The sequence below is a fragment of the Eriocheir sinensis genome, unplaced genomic scaffold (assembly GCF_024679095.1).
Source record: "Eriocheir sinensis breed Jianghai 21 unplaced genomic scaffold, ASM2467909v1 Scaffold961, whole genome shotgun sequence".
Taxonomy (NCBI): Eukaryota; Metazoa; Arthropoda; class Malacostraca; order Decapoda; family Varunidae; genus Eriocheir; species Eriocheir sinensis.
In genome coordinates this window covers 26,767-40,149 of record NW_026112343.1, presented here as the reverse complement: position 1 = coordinate 40,149, position 13,383 = coordinate 26,767, and positions in this window count along the sequence as shown.

Genomic DNA, 13,383 nt, shown 5'->3' with positions numbered 1-13,383 from the left:
TTCTTGCGGACAATTATAAATGAATCTTCAGAAATAACTGTACGTTTACAATCAAATGGAAACACCAGAGTCTTTACAAACTAAAAAATATTTATTAACTTTAGCAAAGTTTGCGATATAATATCAGTCATACAAATATTCTGATGCTTTTCAATATATGTCCTTCTATAATAACAAATAGAACACTATTTACTCATGAAATATACCAAGGAAAAGCCGAAGATGTCCTGCTCTCTGCCCCGCGAAGTCAACACTTTTCCCACCCCATCCGCACCCTCACGGGGTAGCGTAAAACAACCCCAACCACATGGGGACGCTTTACACTACGGGTAATGGCCACGGGTAAGGGATGGGGATGGGATGGGAATGAGGAAGTCTAACACTATGGCCGTAAGACTACCCACATGCTGTCCTGAAGACCACCTATCAACCCGGACTCTAGATAACCTCTCCAAAGAGAGGCTCAAAGATGGGCTCCGGGGGGCAGTATGAGCCAAAACAAGATGGCGCCACTATAAACACTCGCCTGCGCCACAACGGTCTGGGCCGACCCAGGCCGACAGAGGAGAGCTTCTGTCGGCCTGGGGGCCGACCATCAGGCCCCACCGGTGAAAAAAAAAGCCACGGCGCAATAGGCCGCGAGGTAAAAAAAAAATGTAAATTTGGGGAGGAGGACGAGAGAGGCAACAGCTATTTTTAGGCACCAGAGTTCCCCGAAATTCGAACTCCTTGTGACTTTGGTGCATCTGAGCGGCGCCGGCGACTTGATCATCCTGAGTTTCGTGGTGATGTTGAACTTTCTCCTCGCCGTCCATGCCCATATAACACTTGGAGAAGAAGAGGGGGATAAAGAGGAAAAGGAAGAAGAAGAAGAATTAGAAGAAGAAATTCAAAGGGTCATTTTCTTAAACATTTCGGCGCCCACGCTCACACACATTTGACAAGACTTTCTTTATTGGAGTTACGGGCATGTCCATGGGTAGTTTTATGCCCCTGGTGGTCGTTTGACAAGGCAAGGCTTCTGTACGCGAAAAAATTCTCTCTCTCTCTCTCTCTCTCTCTCTCTCTCTCTCTCTCTCTCTCTCTCTCTCTCTCTCTCTCTCTCTCTCTCTCTCTCTCTCTCTCATTCTGTTTTTCTTTTTCTCTTTCTTCATTTATTTTTCTCTCTCTCTCTCTCTCTCTCTCTCTCTCTCTCTCTCTCTCTCTCTCTCTCTCTCTCTCTCTCTCTCTCTCTCTCTCTCTCTCTCTCTCTCTCTCTCTTCTTTCTTTCATTCTATCTATCTCATTCTTCTCTCTCTCTCTCTCTCTCTCTCTCTCTCTCTCTCTCTCTCTCTCTCTCTCTCTCTCTCTCTCTCTCTCTCTCTCTCTCTCTCTCTCTCTCTCTCTCTCTCTCTCTCTTTCATTCTAACCTACCAGGGACGTTGACACACACACACACCCACGCCCACAGAAGTACCCTGAGTAGGAGGAGGTAGTCATCGCTCTATAGGCCGTGATGAAGCAACAAGTGGCTAACTCGTCTTAATGGTGACGAACACAATACTGTAACTCAAGACACCACACTAACTTCATAATGGTGGGTGAGGGAGACGAGGAGGAGGAGAGGGAAGGAGGAGAGGGAAGGAGAGGAGAGGGGAGAGAGGATAAAGTTAAGGGAAGGTATGAGGTTGGGGTAAGAGGGAGGGTGAGAGGGAGGGTGAAAAGAAGCCACTTGACGCCTCTTGAAGCATTCTGGCGATGGCTTGAGTGTGGGACGATTCTTAGAACACAATATACTGCCATTGAGACCTGTTACCTTCCTTCACACACGTTGCACTTTGCCTGAAATTTGCTTATGGTGATGTGCTTTTATGAGATTTTAGTTTGTATATACTCACGTCTCTCTGTCTGCCTTCCTTCTTATCGTCTCCAGCAAAATAACGCAATCTACTACCACTGAGACGTGTTCCCTTCTCTCCCACATGTTGCACACTGCCTGGACTTTGCTTGGCTAGATGTGCTGTACACTCTGCCTGTCCTTTGCTTGACGTACTGTGCCTTCACGATAATCTAGTTTGTCTATGTCCCGCCTCTCCTTCATACCCTTCCCACCCTGTACCACAGTCTTTGCCTGTATACTCTGCACAATCTACTGACACTTCTCATACGTTATATTCAGTTTATACTTTGCTTGGTGTGACGTGTCAATAATGTGCTTCTCGTTCTGTCCTTCTCCTTCTTCTTCTCCTCCTTCTCCTTCTCCTCCTCTAGCGACAGTTTATATTACGATCTAAACTCTTTGCTATCTTTCTCCTTCTTCCCTTCTGCTCTTTCTGTTCTGTCCTCTCCATCCTCTTCTTACGCCACCTGCTGTTTTCTATTTTCCTTCCTTCCTTCCTTTCTCCGTAATGGGCTTTCCGTTCTGTCCTCCTCCTCTAGCGACAGTTTATATTACGATCTCAATTATTTTCTATCTTTTTCCTTCTTTCCATCCTGTTCTGCCCTCTTCCTCCTCCTCTTCCTCTTCCTCCTCAGTTTACGATCTCCTCTCTTCTCTACCTTCCCGTCCCTTCCCATGCCTCGCCTTACGTTGTTATTTTCCTCTCGCGACACTTCACTGTACGATCCCCACACCTTCCTCCTCCTCTTCTTCTTTTTCTTTCCCATCCTCGCTTCACACCGCCACCACCAGCATCATCACCGAATAGGAAGGAGACAAACTGTTACCCTTTTACAACCTCTCCCAGTGTTCCTACTTTGCTTGCTTTTGCCGTCCTGTGCTTTCCCTTTACGAGACAGTTCACATCAGCGTTATCCTCCTCCCTTCTTTCCTTCACCACTAGGACAATATGAAACCAGCATCATCCTCGTGGCACTTTCAGCCCTTCCACGACCACTACCGCTGACACCCTATTTACACCACCTTTACTTTCTATCTTCCTTTCTTCCCTCCTTCCTTTGCGACAAGAGACACCGGTTCCCTTCCCCCCTCCACGACCACTACCGCTGACACCCTATTTACACCACCTTTACTTTCTATCTTCCTTTCTTCCCTCCTTCCTTTGCGACAAGAGACACCGGTTCCCTTCCCCCCTCCACGACCAATACCGCTGACAACTTCCATCTCCACAATTGCCATTTCCTGCCGCCGCCTTGCATGTACCGCCGACCCCCAACACAACACCGCCACTCAGGTAATGCCACAACCTCACCTCACCACGCACCATTCATTCTTCCCACCACCACCACCGCCGCCGCCATCCGCATCCCTTCCCCTCTCAAACACAACGACCACATCCTCCTCCTCACCTCCTCCTCCTTCCTCTTCAATATGTGCGGGCTAAGAATATCGGTTTCGGATTTCAACAATAACGAAGAAAGCATCCCTCCCTTACCTTCCCTTCTTCCTCTCCCGCCTCCCTCTCATCTAGAAAAACAACAGCCAGCTCAGACACAACAAGACGCAACGCTCTCACGGAAACTAATCTAAATCGGTCCCAAATAAAGTTAAGGACCAGGAGTTGTCTCAATACATAAAATCATCCCTCCCTTCCCTTCTCCCTTCCTTCCCCTTACCAATTACATCATCTAGAAACACAACAGCCACCTCAGACACCACAAGACGCAACGCTCTCACGGAAACTAATTTATATCGGTCCCACATGAAACTAAAATAAGGAGGGTTTTTTTTTAATACTTGAGAACCATCCCTCCCTTACCCTTCTCCATCCCATCCTCTCACCAATACATCATCTAGAAAAAAACCCCAGCCACCTCAGACACCACAAGACGGTACACGCTCTTAAGGAAACTAATCTAAATCGGTCCCAAGGGCATCCATCATCCTTAAAAGATTTACAGGCAAAGCAAAGGTGGAAGGCGACTCACTGTTCGTTTCCAGATAAATATATTGATAAAAGAACATGAAATCAAATGACTCTTGTGCTCTAAATAAACGATATTACCGAAATAGGGAAAGCCAGGAGCACCAACAGCCCTCCTTAGAAGACTTACAAGTAAAGCAAAGGTGGAAGACGACTCAGTGTTCCTTCCCAGATAAAAACATAGATAAAAGAACATGAAACCAAATGACTCTTGTGCTTTAAATAGACGATAATACCGAAATAAGGAAAACCAAGAACATTAAAACCCCTCCTTAGAAGATCGACAAGTAAATCAAAGGTGGAAGGCGCCTCACTCAGTGCTCCTTTGAGATAAAAATATGGATAAAAGAACATGAAATCAAATGACTCTTGTGCTCTAAATAAACGATAATACCGAAATAAGGAAAACCAGGAATATCAACAGCCCTCCTTAGAAGACTTACAGGTAAATCAAAGGTGAAAGGCGACTCACTCAGTGCTCCTTTGAGATAAGAATATTGATAAAAGAACACGTAGCCAAAGACTCCAGCTCTTCAGAAGGCGGCTAATGAGGCGGGACACGGAAATAAGAGTAGAGCGGGATAAAGAGAATACATAAAGCAAATAAAACAAGGCGGACGAAAAAAAGCAGGTAATGAGAAACGTTTAATGACTGACTGACAAAGAGAAAGGGGAATAAAACTGAACAGAAATGAGAGAAGGTGACAGGGAAAGGAGGGATGTTATTTAAGAGCCATCAGTTAAAAAGAAAGTGTCTGTGAGTGTGAATTATACACCTCATTAGCTGATAACTTACTGAATGACCTGCTCGAGACTTACGCATACTAATAATATATGAAGCATTATTAAAGCCGATGAATCTAAGGACCGTATTCTCAGAGGCTTTCAGGTCTCGTAACTACTATTTCCAAGGCCACGAAGGAGATTAGTCAAGTTCTCATGAGTGATTTTTTACATTCATGGTGCAGAAGTCGTGCCAAACTATCACTAGGCTCATACAACTGGAAATACTAACACAACCTCTACGAAAGTCTTAACAACTATTTTCAAAGGCAACAAAGGACATTAGTCGGGTTGTCGTGAGTGTTTCTTTACATTCGTGGTGCAGAAGACTTCTCAAACCATCACTAGGCTCATAAAACTACACATGGAAATAATAACACAACCTCTACGAAAGCCTTAACAACTATTTTCAAAGGCAACGAAGGAGATTAATCGGGTTCTCAAGAATGACTTTTTACATTCATGGTGCAGAAGCCTTGTTAAACTATCACTAGGCTCATACAACTGCTCATGGGAATACTGACACAACCTCTACGAAAGCCTTATCTACTATTTCCCAAGGCCACGAAAGAGATTAGTCGGGTTTTCGTGAGGTTTCTTTACATTCACGGTGCAGAAGCCTTGTCAAAATATCACTAGGCTCAAACAACTACTCATGGAAATACTAACACAACCTCTCCGAAATCCTTAACAACTATTTCCCAAGGCCACGAAGGAGATTAGTCGGGTTCTCGTGAGTGTTTCTTTACATTCATGGTGCAGAAGCCTTGTCAAACTATCACTAGGCTCATAAAACTACCCATAATAATAACCACAGCCTCTACCAACGCCTTAAGCCTTACCTAATGTTGAAGTGTAAGCCCTAAAACCTTCAAGAATATGGGCCTGAGATCATAACCTTAATTAAAGACAAGAACGGCATGAATTAAACCTTTTCTTTTGTAACTGCTCCTCTTACTGCTGCCATTCCTCCCCTTCTTCTTCCTGCTATCTATCTATCTATCTATCTATCTATCAATCTGTCTACCATTTAATATATCTACCAATCTATTTATATGTCTATGTTATATTAATAGAAGTAGTATTAGTAGAAGTGGTGGCGGTAGTAGTAGAAGAAGTAGAAACTCTAATAGATGGAGGCCCGTAGTAGTAGTAGTATATATTGTTTAATAAATATTAAATAAGTAGAAGTGGTGGTGGTTATTACATCAACCTTCTATTCCCCCTTTCTTATTCACCCTCCTCTTCTTCCTCCTCCTCCTGGAAAGGAAAAAAAATGTCTTCATCTGTTTTCTTTTGTGAAGGTAAAGATTGTGTTGTGTTATTCTCTCTCTCTCTCTCTCTCTCTCTCTCTCTCTCTCTCTCTCTCTCTCTCTCTCTCTCTCTCTCTCTCTCTCTCTCTCTCTCTCTCTCTCTCTCTCTCTCTCTCTCTCTCTCTCTCTCTCTCTCTCTCTCTCTCTCTCTCTCTCTCTCTCTCTCTCTCTCATTGCTAATATTTTTCTTTCTCTTTCTCTCTACCTGTCTTTCTCTCTCTCCTCTCTTCCCCATCTTTCTCTCTCTCGCGTTCCTTTCTTCCCTCGTCCATTCACTGCCATTGTTTTATCTATCTATCTATCTATCTAACAACCTATCTATCTCCTCTCTTTGTGTCTTTCTCGTTTTCCTTCCTTCCTTGCTTCGTCCATTCACCGCTATTCCATCTATCTATCTATCTATCTATCAATCTATCTAACTAACTAACTAACTATCTGTCTCCTCTCTTTCTATCTCTTTCTCGTCCTCTTTCCTTCTTTCTTTCGTCCATTCAGGGTCATTGTTTCATCTATCTATCTATCTATCTCCTCTCTTTCTGTCTTTTTCTTATATTCCTTCCTTCCTTTCTTCCTTCGTCCGTCCATTCAGCGCCATTATATCATCTATCCATCTATCTAACTACCAATCTATCTCCTCTCCTCTATATCTATCTTTCTATCTCCTCTCTCTCTGCCTCTTTCCCGTACTCCTTCCTTCTTTCCCTAAACCATTCACCGCCATTGTTAAGGGAAGAATTAGCGTAGCATCACACGGCGCGCTAACACCCAAAATTACCAGCCACTGAAAGTAACGGACGGCGGAGTTAATGTCATCTTGGGCCGAGTTATCAAGGAGAGCAAGCAAAAGGGGGAGGAGGAGGAGGAGGAGGAGGGATGGGCTCGCCGCCGCTGCCTGCCTACCGGGAACTGACGATATGCCTCTTTCTTCTTCCTCTTCCTTCTCCTCCTCCTCGTCTTTCTTCTTCCTCCTCCTCCTATTACTTATTCTCTTATAACTTCACGTCTTGAGGTGTGACTGTTTTAAATTATGCCTCCTCCTCCTCCTCTTCCTCCTCCTTCTCTTCTTCCTCCTCCTCTTTCTTCTCGTCGTACTCTTTCTTGCAACTCATCTTAATCCAGCTCTTCCTCCTCCTCCTCCTTCTACTTTTTTTCTTTTTCTTCTTCCTCCTCCTCCTCCTACACTTCTTCTTTTTCTCCTCTTCCTCCTCATCCTCTTAAATTCTGCCTTTTCATTGTTTTCTTTTTAATTTCTTCCATTTTTCCTCCTTATTCTCTCTCTCTCTCTCTCTCTCTCTCTCTCTCTCTCTCTCTCTCTCTCTCTCTCTCTCTCTCTCTCTCTCTCTCTCTCTCTCTCCTCCATCACCACCCCCTCCTCGTTTTCCTCCTCCTCCTCCTCCTCGCCCTCATCTCCCCGGCCTCTCATCACCTCCTCAGCTAATAGAGAATGAAGTTATTGGAACGGCCCTCAATCCTCAGTCTTCGCCGCTCCTCAGGGCTCAGCAAAAAACCCAAAATTATCAGCTGCAGGGATTATTGGCCGACCCGCCGACGCATCAAGCCGCTGGTAGGAACACGTATATAGGCTTGACGGGTGATGGTGAAAGGAAGGAGGAGTTGAGAGGGAAAGACAAGGAGAGAGGAGGGAGATATTAGCGGTCATTAAGAAACATATTAAGAGACATAGGGAGATATTAAGGCCATTGGGAGACAAGGCCGGGATGGGCACGTACAGGCTTAACAAGTGATGCTGGATGGGAGGAGTTGAGAGGGGGAGAGAGAGAGAAAGAGGGACATATCAAGAATCATATAAAGGGATGTATTAAGAGACATAGAGAGATGTATAAATAAAAACCCACACTGGCAGACGATAGTTATATTTTTAACCAAACAGTTTCGGTAGAGAGATATTAAGGGATATGCCATTTCTCGAAGCACATGTGAAATTTCGTCTACTGGGGACAACTTTTTTTTTTTTTTTCAATCTGACACCCGTTCACGCAGATCTCTTAATTTACGTTTCTTGTTTCATGCTTACGTTCCATGTTAGTTACGATCTGAGAAACACAGTTATTCATTGGGTTATATCACTGACAGAGAGGCATAACCGAAGCTATTGTTCCAGGAGTCAAGTTTTACATGTTTCCCCCGACGCCCCGCCAGTCATTATAAACCACAACAAGATAATGGGCCTTGAGTGTTAACGAGGCCGCCTCTAAAACACTCAGTGGCTCGGGTAAATCTCCCCGCCTGTTCCTCCCTCCCGCCCCACGCTGCTATAATCACGGGCCCCGCTGCTTTAGTGCCGCTCTTCATCGCCTAAAGAAACAGGTCACCCATTCCCGTGATATACACACGAAGAAACTTAAACTCCGGGCCGAAGCTCTTACAGCCTTCATCGCCTAAAAAAAACAGGTCCCGCAGTCCCCTTGAAACACGAAAACACTTAGGATCATATTATACTCACCCCATCCTCTGCCTTCCTCCTCAGCTCCCCTTCCTCTAACAGCCGTCCATTCCGCCTCCTTCACCTTCCCATTACCTCCTATTACCCTTTCCCCGCCCGCCGCCGCCGCTCCCAAAATTAACCTCTACGAACGCAAGACTCTGAAGAGGTGAGAAAAGAAGTCAGTCGCCCCGGCCAGCAATTATCCAAGTGAGCGTGTGGTGGTGCAGCCCTTTCACTCCCTAAATCAGTTATCTTCAGTTTTATATTCCTTAAATTAATTACCTTTTTCTTTAATTGGGGAGGTGGTGGCCGAGTGCTCAGTGTGCGGGCGTGGTGACCCCGTGGACCCCGTTCGAGTCCCACCGAAAACCGCTGAATTTTCAAACCATCGCCGAGTGGCGGAAGGTTAACCACATGGTGCCCAAGTCTTCAATCAACACTAACTTCAGCGGCTTCGGGCAAGAGGAGCACCGGGGGCAGCATGGGCCAAGCAAGAGTCACACATGACGGCAGCCACTATAAATAAAATTCGCCTGCGCCACTAACGGGCTGGGGTCGCCCAAGAGGCCCCTCAAGTAGGCCTACAGGTGCTATGGGCACAGAGAGAGAGAGAGAGAGAGAGAGAGAGAGAGAGAGAGAGAGAGAGAGAGAGAGAGAGAGAGAGAGAGAGAGAGAGAGAGAGAGAGAGAGAGAGAGACGTACGGTACATATAACATATACATACAGTCACCTCCAGTAAAACATAGGCCACTTCTTGCTCTGCCTCTAAAATACAGACAGACACAGAATGACATGATACATATAGAGAAAACAAAGAGATATAAAGACATACAGAGACTGACAAACAGAAATATAAGACACACACACACACACACACACACACACACACACACACACACACACACACACACACACACACTACCAGACAGACAAAATATACAGACAGACAGGTAATACACAAAATTATGGGAAATACATGTTGAAAAGCAGTGCTCACTATTGTTCCAGCGTTGCATAAGTGATGACGCGAATGTTTCGAAATGCGCTTCATGATTTTACTGATGAAACGTGACGCGGAAAAGGCGAAAATATGACAACTAATTACACACGCGAAATAATAGTAATAATAAAAATAGTACGGTAGTAGTAGAATAGTAGTAGTAGTAGCAGTAGTAGTGGTAGCAGTAGTAGTAGTAATCTGTGCTGTCCAGTCCTATCACACGTAGATTACTAGTAGTAGCGGTAGTAAACAGACACCCTCGCCATACACCGACAGGTCTTCTGGTGCCTGTTCTTCCTATGTATTCCTATGTAAGTAGTAGTAGTAGTAGTAGTAGTAGTAGTAGTAGTAGTAGTAGTAGTAGTAGTAGTAGTAGTGGTGGTAGTAGCAGTAGTAGTAGTAGTAGTAGTAGTAGTAGTAGTAGTAGAAGTAAAATATATAATAATAGTAATAATAATAATAATAGTAATAATAATAATAATAATAATAATAATAATAATAATAATAATAATAAATAATGAAATAGTAATAATAGCAGAAATCGTTATTATCATTATTCTTTTTACTACTACTACTACTGCTACTGGTGGTGGTGGTGGTGGTGGTGATGGTGGTGGTGGTGGTGATGGTAGTGGTGGTGGTGGTGGTGGTGGTGGATGGTAGTGGTGGTGGTGGTGGTGGTGGTGGTGGTGGTGGTTGTGGAGGTAGTGGTGGTGGTGGTGGTGGTGGTGGTGGTGGTTGTCGTAATGGTGGTTTCAGTGGCAATACAAGTGGCATTATTAGCTCTATATTTTTCCGGCACAGATCAAGTTTATTTCCTTCCAATAAGCTCCCGACCATACCTTCCCTTCCCTTCCCTTCCCTTCCCTTCACTACCTTTCCCCTGTCCTTTCCTTTCTTTCCTCCCTTACCTTCCTTCCACCCTTCCCTTCCTACTCTATTGTTCCATATTTTCCAGGTTTTACGGAATTATAATCGAGCACAGTTTCCCCTCCACGCTCATGCAGTCTCGATTGGGTTAGCGAGGCGGTTCTTTGCATTACGTTCATTAGCTTATTTTCGGGGCACGCAATACTTCCACGCCCCGCCGCCAGTAATTAACACGCCGCTGAAAACCTTGGGACGTCAGAAGCCTGGGCGGTGCAGTGAGTGAGTCATGCTTGCTCGTAGTGATCACGTGTGGAGTGTTAGCGACCAGTTTTTAGAGATCAGTTTTAGGTTTAGGGAGTTTGATTTTAGTGTAATTGAGGTTTAAGGAGTTTTAGTTGATAGTTTAATTTTAAAAGAGCCAATTACCGTGTTTATATTCATTGTTAAACTGCATTACTGGCCTTTCATAAGCAGCATAACTATCGTCATAATAAGGTTTATGTAATAACTTTGACAGACGGATCACATACAACTTAAAATATGCTCTCTGATGTTTCTCGCTGAAGATATTTACAGACCTTTCAACATAAACAAAACATGATGTAACTATATGGAGCTGCGTGACTGAGTTTCCGACGGGAATAACACAGACCTGAAACACGTGAAAATATTCTTCCTGCCAAAGTCTGCTCCCTGCTCGCCCTTCACGCCGCGCGGGGCTTGTAATTAAAACGAACCTTTAATAACTTTGAGACACGAACAGCTACATATAAAACACACTCACAGGTTTTTTCCTTGTTATCTCCATTACTTAAGATTTAAACGGCTCAAAAATGTTAATTAAATGAAGATATATATATATATATATATATATATATATATATATATATATATATATATATATATATATATATATATATATATATATATATATATGAATGTAATGGTAGCATATTAAATAGCTGCGCGTGGCCTCTGAGCTCATCGCGTTACATAATCTGCAAATTATAAGCTGCACAAAGGCTGACGGTCAACGGAACTGTATGGAATAAAGTTTAGTCCAATACAATAATATAATAGCACTCTGTATCTACCTTGCCAGAGCTCATTACAGTTTTTAGTACACCGCGACCGCAGACAAGAGAGGACAGACGCAAATGTAACTACGGGCTAAATAAAAGCGTGGGAACAGTACTTATTAGGCTACATACACCAACTTCTGTTATGCCGATGATTACTATTTACAAGCCGTCAACGCATCGAAAACAAACCTGCCCTGACACACTTACATATTCCTCATCATAAATGGAATTAACTGGGAAACTGGCACTGGATTAACATTACTGAACCTGACTTACACTGGCTAACTAATTCTAACATCTGACCTGACTCGACTCATCTAAGCTAATACGTTTTATACTAATGACTGGCGTGGAGTTTCCGGCACCACACTAATGTCATCATGAACAGGAAGGAAGGAGGGAGGACAGCCTTATAACATCACTAATAACTACCAACGTGTGTGTATATTTCCACATCTTTCTCTAAAACACTTTTCACTCTGTTATTCGTTCCCTTCCCCTTCACTACACCATCTCCGGCCCTCACGACCTTAGCATTACTTCGAGAGCCAGTGGAGGAAGGAGAGTCTTGAAGCATCATCAGCAACTATCAACGTGACTTTTTTTTTTTTACATCAAAGGACACGGCTCAAGGGCAACAAAAAGAGTACAAAAAAAAGCCCGCTACTCGCCGCTCCCATAAAAGATAAAGTAAAGAGTAGCCAAAAGAGAGGTCAATTTCGGGTGGAGAGGTGTCTTGATACACTCTTCTTGTAAAAGGTCAAGTCATAGGCAGGAGGAAATACAAACAAAGGAAGGCTGTTCCAGAGTTTACCAGTGAAGAGGATGAAAGAATGGAGGTGCTGGTTAACTCTTGCATGAGGTGTTTGGACAGTATAGGGATGAGCATGAGTAGAAAGTCGTGTGCAGTGGGGCCGTGAGAGGGGGGGAGGAGGGGTAGGCAGTTAGCAAGTTCAGAAGAGCAGTCAGCATGAAAATATCGATAGAAGATAGAAAGAGAGGCAACATGGCGGCGGAATTTAATATATATTTTCCCGTCTCCCCCTAACCCAGTTTTCTCCCGCTATTCACTCCCCTCCGCCTCAAGCGTCACCGGGTTATGTAAGGCCCAGAGATCACGCTAATCATAATGCTAACACCTTTCCCTTGCCTTTCCTTGCCTTACCTTGCTTTGTCTTGCCTTCCCTTGCTTTCCCTTGCCTTTCCTTGCCTTATCTTGCTTTGCCTTGCCTTTCCTTGCCTAGCCTTGCCCCGACCCGCCTGCCAGTGCCCTTAAAACTAACTACTCTAAACGGGTAACATACGTCCGGGGGAGAGTTGCTTCATTCACTCGCCGTACTCATGAAAACTGTATAGCTTGCCTAGACGGGATGGTGGCTCGTCTGAACCCCCCCCCCCTTCCACACACACACTTTACCCCCCCCACACACACACACGTAACCCCTCCCTCACCCTTCCCTCTCACACCCCATCCCCTTCACCCCCCACACACACCCTTCCCTCTCACCCCCATCCCTTTCACGCCACCACACACACGCCAGAAACCATCCCCTTCACCCCCCCCACACACACCCTTCCCTCTCACCCCCATCCCTTTCACCCCCCCACACACACGCCAGAAACATAACTCAGATTAAGTTTAAGATGCGACACCAAAAACGACATTTCTGGACCCCTGGGGAGCGAGATGCGACACACTACAGAGGTGAGGCGCGGCCCGCTGCCCCCCCCCCCCGCCCCCTCCTCCTCTAACCTGCCTTAATTTATTCTGAGGGGAGGAGCGGGAGGAGGGGAGGGGGTTAGTAGTTTTACCTATATATTTTTTTTCTAAAGGTCAGGTTAGATATGTAAGTGGATATTGAGGATTGATGTTAGTTTTACCGGGGCTGTCCTATGGTTTCTTTTTTTTCTTTTCCTCTTCCTTTTCTTCTTCTCCTTCCTCCTCCTCCTCCTCCTCCTCCTCCTCCTCCTCCTTCTTCTTCTTCTTCTTCTTCTTCTTCTTCTTCTTCTTCCTCCTACTCCTCCT